Source organism: Asterias rubens, chromosome 12, assembly GCF_902459465.1.
Source record: "Asterias rubens chromosome 12, eAstRub1.3, whole genome shotgun sequence".
Classification (NCBI taxonomy): domain Eukaryota; kingdom Metazoa; phylum Echinodermata; class Asteroidea; order Forcipulatida; family Asteriidae; genus Asterias; species Asterias rubens.
The window spans coordinates 10,416,416-10,426,362 of record NC_047073.1 but is presented as its reverse complement, the minus strand read 5'-3'; positions in this window follow the sequence as shown (position 1 = coordinate 10,426,362).

The following is a 9,947-nucleotide window of genomic DNA, read 5'->3' as shown; positions in this document are numbered from 1 at the left end:
CCGTCTGTTTCTAAGGTGTTGTTATGGACATAATTGAAGACCAAATCAAAGGGGGAGCCGCGTTGGCTGATTCGGACACGGCCTATGACGAGGTGAATGTAACTTTAAAAGTTCAGCCGGCTAGGCAAGGCACAAATTGACATACTACTTTAGCAGCTCAAATACAAAACAAAAGGTCCGGATTCCGGGTCCCAGTTGACCTAACCCATATCCGAGAGGGTAAACCTTTCTTCGGTACGGCAGTGAGATGGAATAGCCCATAAAATTATGCATGTCCCGATGCGCATGATCAGAACCGCCCGAACCACCATTTTGAAGCAATGTGGCCGGTAAACAACCTGGCATATTTATATTTAATGAAACTTCTACATGGCGTCCAGATTGGCAGGTTGAATGTTTGTGTATAGGCCTCCTCGGTTTCCCAAGATGGCGGTAGTGTTTGCCTATGACATGGGCTCTAATAGACAGACCGATTGCGCTACCAATGTTTACATGTGATCACGTGCCCTATAGTGGGTATAGAAAAACACAGCTACACAGTAAAGACATGTGAAGACTCGTACCGATGGATCACAATATTGGCTGTATTTTCAATAAATAACACTTTTGACTAAAAACGGAGCCCTTTTTATAAAGTTGAATATTGTGACATTGATTTAAATCACATTTGCTGTTTGATGTTTCCAGTATTCTACTACAAAAGAGGTTTATGTTGAGAGTAGGGTTAGATTACGTCAATTACTGGGGTTTGAGCGAGCTCCTCACGCGCAGTGGATTTTGCGTTGTGCACGGCGTGAAGTTGGGCTGTGATAAGGGAGATCGCGAAGTTGTCCGACTCATAGCTGACAGCTACCCCTTCCAATCAAATATTTGAGGGTGAAAATAAAGGGATTTGCAGCTTCATAATTATGTTTTTTGTTGAAAATATTGGCAGGAAAATCATTAGAATGAGGGCATGTAAAACCACACTTTCCGTGCACAAACACATGACATCGTGTGAAGATTCTCTTGGAATTTCCTATTTGGTGGAACTTTGTTTACCCTCACTGGCATTGTTTAGCCATTGGTAAGGTCTCATATGACAAACTCCGGAATATACTTCAGTGATTTCAAGAATTGAGTCTCTATTGAGCCAAAAATGGCAACAGTAATCGTGTCTTCTTATAGCACGTTTATATGCTATATGCATTACGCCGTGTTTGTTTACATTTTACCCACTACTGTCACGTGAGGCATTGAGCGCAATCGGTCTATTGATTATGACCATGAAAACATCAGTTTTTAAGCACCAACACTGTAGCGCAGTGCGCAAGGTGCTGGGACTGTTTCAGCAACTCGGATCATCCGGTCCGGGTTCGAATACCGTCTGTCTCTAATATAGATTCAAGGCTTTTTGCTGCCCCTGATGGGACAGTGTGATTGGGATCTGCCTTGCTTTCTCCCCTAAAGGGACAGGGCCCGCGTAGTGGCTAGGGTTCGAGGCAGGGGGGGATGTGCTCTGGGTCGGATGCAAGTCCTGAAGGGTCCTATATGGCAATGGGGAGGGGCCAGTGTGTGCCATTAACTGAACCGGCGCCTGAATGCCTGACACTTCCGGAGCGTAACCTTTTATATTTTTCCACCAGATTTAATAATTTGTAAGATTAAATTTCATAATTAGTTCGGGCAACCTCGTTAGTCTAGTTGGTAAGACACTGCTCTACAATAGCAAGGGTCCCGAGTTCGAATCCCACCCGCGTATCATGCCGGTTATATTTTTTTCACAGGACTCGGGGGAAAGTACTGAGTAAACAGTGCTAACACACATCGGTGTATGGGTAAAAAACAAATTTAATTTTCTTTATATATTTATTATTGTATGTTGTTATTATTTATCACGCATACTAGTAGGACTGGTATCTGATCTCAACTGGGTGTTCAAACATTTGTTGTGATTGGGAAAATCAAATTCTATCTATCTCTCTCGCAAGACGCGCTACAATTCTAGATGTGGTTTTCACTTAGACACACACACTTTCCTCCCCAATTAATTCAGAATTTGCAGTGCGCCGTGTTTGTTTACATCCAATCCTCACTATACACGTAGGTCATGTGACGCAATCGGTCTATTGTTAACTCTAAAATCTGACAGCCAGCCCCGTGTCTCTTCACTTCTTTAAAATTCTAAAAAACAGTTTACAATAGTTGAGGACTAAAATTATAACACATAATACATTAATACAAATCGTACATAATTATAGTCAACGGCGACTTCCAGCATTGATGCCCATTTATCGTGCCTTCAATGTGTGCTTGGAAAATCAGGAATTCTTTAGAGAATTGGGGGGGGGGGGGGTGGGTACTTATGTACAAGAGGACAATAGTGTGCTGGTAAAATCAGGAACAATGGGGATTGGTTGGGGGGGGGGGTACCCTCTGCCCTATATGGGGCATGTCATGCTTTCCATAAATGAGATCACTTGGACGGGTACCCTGTATACTATTGCCTATTGGGTAATTATCTGCACACGTTCGTCCTGGGGAAAAAAAACCGCCACACACCGGGGTCGACACAGGGAAGCTAAACGAACGGACCCATAGAATTGGGGTCATTCAAAAAATAGGTCCGGACAATTAAAAATGTTCAGCAACGCTCTGGAATAACTCTCGAACAAAAAATGCTAGGAAGATGCAGTTTGTACCTTAGTCATCCTGGCATGTTCCTGCGTACATTTCTTAAAGGTTTGGGGCGACTTACACACTTCTTGATAGAAAAAAGCTCAAGTAGGCGGGGTTGCTCAGAAACGATTTCAACAACCTCCACTATGGGAGTTTTGTGCACAGAGCTGTCGGAGAGAAAAACAAAATGTACAACGGGTAATTTCGATCCCAGTATCATACTCAATCTTCAAAATTTTACCACCACAGGATTGTCATGTTCAAGGGCTTTCCTCTCGTACAAAACTTAATGCTCTGACGATTTTTAAGGCGGGGCCAGATGCGACGGCGCGAGCAGGCACCCATTATAAATTGACGTACACTGTGCGTGTATACAACGTATACAAAGACACGGCGCAGTCAGGATTCCAACCAGCAATAAGGGGTCATTCAAAAAATTGGCCTGGACCATTAAAAACTTTCAGCAACGCTCTGGAATAACTATGGAACAAAAAATGCTAGGGAGATGCAGTTTGTACCTTAGTCATCCTGGCATGTTCCTGCGTCCATTTTTTAAAGGTTTAGGGCGACTTGCACACTTCTTGATAGAAAAAAGCTCAAGTAGGCGGGGTTGCTCAGAAACGATTTCAACAACCTCCACTATGAGAAAAAGCAATTTATTCATTGAAAAAAAAAGCCCGGACTTATAAAAACCTTCAGCTATACTCTTGAATCATTCTGGAACTAAAAATGCACCTAAATCATCCTGGCATGTCCCTGCATACGAATTTCAAAGTTTTAGGGCGGCTTCCAGAGTTCTTGATACCGAAAATGACAAGTACGCAGCTGTGCTCAGAGACAAACTCAACAAGCCTTCCTACGGGATTTTTGTGCACAGAGAACATCAAAAGTTCGACGGATAAATTTGACCCCAAATCATTGCTCAATCTAATCAAGTTTAGCACCATTAGAAGGACATTTTCAAGGGCTTTCATCTCGTACTAAACTTAGTGCTATGGTGATTTTCAAAGCGAGGCTAGATGCCAGGGAGTGGAACCGACACACCCCCAAAATTTAGGGCATTTAATGCATGATACACACGGCACGTGTTGAACATTGGAGAAAAACAATTTATTCATTGAAAAAAAAGCCCGGACTTATAAAAACCTTCAGCTATACTCTTGATTCATTCTGGAACTAAAAATGCTAGGAAGACGGAATTTGCACCTAAATCATCCTGGCATGTCCCTGCATACGAATTTCAAAGTTTTAGGGCGGCTTCCAGAGTTCTTGATACCGAAAATCACAAGTACGCAGCTGTGCTCAGAAACAAACTCAACAAGCCTTCCTACGGGATTTTTGTGCACAGAGAACATCAAAAGTTCGACGGATAAATTTGACCCCAAATCATTGCTCAATCTAATCAAGTTTAGCACCATTAGAAGGACATTTTCAAGGGCTTTCATCTCGTACTAAACTTAGTGCTATGGTGATTTTCAAAGCGAGGCTAGATGCCAGGGAGTGGAACCGACACACCCCCAAATTTTAGGGCATTTAATGCATGATACACACGGCACGTGTTGAACATTGGAGAAAAACAATTTATTCATTGAAAAAAAAAGCCCGGACTTATAAAAACCTTCAGCTATACTCTTGATTCATTCTGGAACTAAAAATGCTAGGAAGACGGAATTTGCACCTAAATCATCCTGGCATGTCCCTGCATACGAATTTCAAAGTTTTAGGGCGGCTTCCAGAGTTCTTGATACCGAAAATGACAAGTACGCAGCTGTGCTCAGAAACAAACTCAACAAGCCTTCCTACGGGATTTTTGTGCACAGAGAACATCAAAAGTTCGACGGATAAATTTGACCCCAAATCATTGCTCAATCTAATCAAGTTTAGCACCATTAGAAGGACATTTTCAAGGGCTTTCATCTCGTTATAAACTTAGTGCTATGGTGATTTTCAAAGCGAGGCTAGATGCCAGGGAGTGGAACCGACACACCCCCAAATTTTAGGGCATTTAATGCATGATACACACGGCACGTGTTGAACATTGGAGAAAAACAATTTATTCATTGAAAAAAAAGCCCGGACTTATAAAAACCTTCAGCTATACTCTTGATTCATTCTGGAACTAAAAATGCTAGGAAGACGGAATTTGCACCTAAATCATCCTGGCATGTCCCTGCATACGAATTTCAAAGTTTTAGGGCGGCTTCCAGAGTTCTTGATACCGAAAATCACAAGTACGCAGCTGTGCTCAGAAACAAACTCAACAAGCCTTCCTACGGGATTTTTGTGCACAGAGAACATCAAAAGTTCGACGGATAAATTTGACCCCAAATCATTGCTCAATCTAATCAAGTTTAGCACCATTAGAAGGACATTTTCAAGGGCTTTCATCTTGTACTAAACTTAGTGCTATGGTGATTTTCAAAGCGAGGCTAGATGCCAGGGAGTGGAACCGACACACCCCCAAAATTTAGGGCATTTAATGCATGATACACACGGCACGTGTTGAACATTGGAGAAAAACAATTTATTCATTGAAAAAAAAAGCCCGGACTTATAAAAACCTTCAGCTATACTCTTGATTCATTCTGGAACTAAAAATGCTAGGAAGACGGAATTTGCACCTAAATCATCCTGGCATGTCCCTGCATACGAATTTCAAAGTTTTAGGGCGGCTTCCAGAGTTCTTGATACCGAAAATCACAAGTACGCAGCTGTGCTCAGAAACAAACTCAACAAGCCTTCCTACGGGATTTTTGTGCACAGAGAACATCAAAAGTTCGACGGATAAATTTGACCCCAAATCATTGCTCAATCTAATCAAGTTTAGCACCATTAGAAGGACATTTTCAAGGGCTTTCATCTTGTTCTAAACTTAGTGCTATGGTGATTTTCAAAGCGAGGCTAGATGCCAGGGAGTGGAACCGACACACCCCCAAAATTTTAGGGCATTTAATGCATGATACACACGGCACGTGTTGAACATTGGAGAAAAACAATTTATTCATTGAAAAAAAAAGCCCGGACTTATAAAAACCTTCAGCTATACTCTTGATTCATTCTGGAACTAAAAATGCTAGGAAGACGGAATTTGCACCTAAATCATCCTGGCATGTCCCTGCATACGAATTTCAAAGTTTTAGGGCGGCTTCCAGAGTTCTTGATACCGAAAATGACAAGTACGCAGCTGTGCTCAGAAACAAACTCAACAAGCCTTCCTACGGGATTTTTGTGCACAGAGAACATCAAAAGTTCGACGGATAAATTTGACCCCAAATCATTGCTCAATCTAATCAAGTTTAGCACCATTAGAAGGACATTTTCAAGGGCTTTCATCTCGTACTAAACTTAGTGCTATGGTGATTTTCAAAGCGAGGCTAGATGCCAGGGAGTGGAACCGACACACCCCCAAATTTTAGGGCATTTAATGCATGATACACACGGCACGTGTTGAACATTGGAGAAAAACAATTTATTCATTGAAAAAAAAGCCCGGACTTATAAAAACCTTCAGCTATACTCTTGATTCATTCTGGAACTAAAAATGCTAGGAAGACGGAATTTGCACCTAAATCATCCTGGCATGTCCCTGCATACGAATTTCAAAGTTTTAGGGCGGCTTCCAGAGTTCTTGATACCGAAAATGACAAGTACGCAGCTGTGCTCAGAAACAAACTCAACAAGCCTTCCTACGGGATTTTTGTGCACAGAGAACATCAAAAGTTCGACGGATAAATTTGACCCCAAATCATTGCTCAATCTAATCAAGTTTAGCACCATTAGAAGGACATTTTCAAGGGCTTTCATCTCGTACTAAACTTAGTGCTATGGTGATTTTCAAAGCGAGGCTAGATGCCAGGGAGTGGAACCGACACCCCCCAAAATTTAGGGCATTTAATGCATGATACACACGGCACGTGTTGAACATTGGAGAAAAACAATTTATTCATTGAAAAAAAAGCCCGGACTTATAAAAACCTTCAGCTATACTCTTGATTCATTCTGGAACTAAAAATGCTAGGAAGACGGAATTTGCACCTAAATCATCCTGGCATGTCCCTGCATACGAATTTCAAAGTTTTAGGGCGGCTTCCAGAGTTCTTGATACCGAAAATGACAAGTACGCAGCTGTGCTCAGAAACAAACTCAACAAGCCTTCCTACGGGATTTTTGTGCACAGAGAACATCAAAAGTTCGACGGATAAATTTGACCCCAAATCATTGCTCAATCTAATCAAGTTTAGCACCATTAGAAGGACATTTTCAAGGGCTTTCATCTTGTTCTAAACTTAGTGCTATGGTGATTTTCAAAGCGAGGCTAGATGCCAGGGAGTGGAACCGACACACCCCCAAAATTTAGGGCATTTAATGCATGATACACACGGCACGTGTTGAACATTGGAGAAAAACAATTTATTCATTGAAAAAAAAAGCCCGGACTTATAAAAACCTTCAGCTATACTCTTGATTCATTCTGGAACTAAAAATGCTAGGAAGACGGAATTTGCACCTAAATCATCCTGGCATGTCCCTGCATACGAATTTCAAAGTTTTAGGGCGGCTTCCAGAGTTCTTGATACCGAAAATGACAAGTACGCAGCTGTGCTCAGAAACAAACTCAACAAGCCTTCCTACGGGATTTTTGTGCACAGAGAACATCAAAAGTTCGACGGATAAATTTGACCCCAAATCATTGCTCAATCTAATCAAGTTTAGCACCATTAGAAGGACATTTTCAAGGGCTTTCATCTCGTACTAAACTTAGTGCTATGGTGATTTTCAAAGCGAGGCTAGATGCCAGGGAGTGGAACCGACACACCCCCAAATTTTAGGGCATTTAATGCATGATACACACGGCACGTGTTGAACATTGGAGAAAAACAATTTATTCATTGAAAAAAAAGCCCGGACTTATAAAAACCTTCAGCTATACTCTTGATTCATTCTGGAACTAAAAATGCTAGGAAGACGGAATTTGCACCTAAATCATCCTGGCATGTCCCTGCATACGAATTTCAAAGTTTTAGGGCGGCTTCCAGAGTTCTTGATACCGAAAATCACAAGTACGCAGCTGTGCTCAGAAACAAACTCAACAAGCCTTCCTACGGGATTTTTGTGCACAGAGAACATCAAAAGTTCGACGGATAAATTTGACCCCAAATCATTGCTCAATCTAATCAAGTTTAGCACCATTAGAAGGACATTTTCAAGGGCTTTCATCTCGTACTAAACTTAGTGCTATGGTGATTTTCAAAGCGAGGCTAGATGCCAGGGAGTGGAACCGACACACCCCCAAAATTTAGGGCATTTAATGCATGATACACACGGCACGTGTTGAACATTGGAGAAAAACAATTTATTCATTGAAAAAAAAAGCCCGGACTTATAAAAACCTTCAGCTATACTCTTGATTCATTCTGGAACTAAAAATGCTAGGAAGACGGAATTTGCACCTAAATCATCCTGGCATGTCCCTGCATACGAATTTCAAAGTTTTAGGGCGGCTTCCAGAGTTCTTGATACCGAAAATCACAAGTACGCAGCTGTGCTCAGAAACAAACTCAACAAGCCTTCCTACGGGATTTTTGTGCACAGAGAACATCAAAAGTTCGACGGATAAATTTGACCCCAAATCATTGCTCAATCTAATCAAGTTTAGCACCATTAGAAGGACATTTTCAAGGGCTTTCATCTCGTACTAAACTTAGTGTTATGGTGATTTTCAAAGCGAGGCTAGATGCCAGGGAGTGGAACCGACACACCCCCAAATTTTAGGGCATTTAATGCATGATACACACGGCACGTGTTGAACATTGGAGAAAAACAATTTATTCATTGAAAAAAAAGCCCGGACTTATAAAAACCTTCAGCTATACTCTAGATTTATTCTGGGACTAAAAATGCTAGGAAGACGGAATTTGCACCTAAATCATCGTGGCATGTCCCTGCATACGAATTTTAAAGTTTTAGGGCGGCTTCCAGAGTTCTTGATACGGAAAAAGACAAGTACGCAGCTGTGCTCAGAAACAAACTCAACAAGCCTTCCTACGGGATTTTTGTGCACAGAGAACATCAAAAGTTCGACGGATAAATTTGACCCCAAATCATTGCTCAATCTAATCAAGTTTAGCACCATTAGGGCTTTCATCTCGTACTAAACTTAGTGCTATGGTGATTTTCAAAGCGATGCTAGATGCCAGGGAGTTTTGTGCACAGAGCTGTTGGAGAGAAAAACAAAATGTACAACGGGTAATTTCGATCCCAGTATCATGCTCAATCTTCAAAATGTTACTACCACAGGATTGCCATGTTCAAGGGCTTTCCTCTCGTACAAAACTTAATGCTCTGACGATTTTTATGGCGGGGCTAGATGCGACGGCGCGAGCAGGCACCCATCAGAAATTGACGTACACTGTGCGTGTATACAACGTATACAAAGACACGGCGCAGTCAGGATTCCAACCAACAATAAGGGGGATATTCAAAAAATAGGCCCGGACAATTAAAAACTTTCAGCAACGCTCTGGAATAACTCTGGAAAAAAATGCTAGGGAGATGCAGTTTGTACCTTATTCATCCTGGCACGTTCCTGCGTCAATTTTTTTTAGGGTTTAGGGCGACTTGCACACTTCTTGATAGAAAAAAAGCTCAATTAGGATAGCTCTCGTTGAGACCATGAGGGACTTCATTTCCATTATTGTGACAAACGATGTGACACGAATAACAAAAACAGTTATTGAAGACTGAAAAACATTACCACCACAGACATCATATTCATCACGGACAGTAAGAATTTTAAAGGGAACGTTACAACCCACCTCTATAGAACAGCTTAATAAAAATATACGACGCAACATAAGTGACAGAACGCGGATAAAAACTGTGCAGGACGAAGTCCCGAAAATGCAATAACAGGTTGCTGAGATTTATACTTGAAATATGTGTCAGTTTGACCCATATCTGAATCATTTTGAAACAGAATCCGGGTCAATTCGAACCTGGAGTTCTTAGAGTGATTTGTATGGATATCTGTGTCTGTACATTCAATTCCGAATCGTATGATCAATATTAACCCATTCAGTACCGCTGAGCCAGATGCGCTCAAAAGAAGCATTCTACTACGTGACCAATGAGTCCCTATGGCACCTGACTATTTTCTCTCTTGTTTACCATGGAGGCTCACTGGCACACGCACGAACAGTAAATTCGCAAAATATAAATGGCTCCCTCAATCGCATGCAGGCCCCGCGTGCGTGTATCAAGGAAAGTTTTGTCTGTGAAGGTTTAAATAG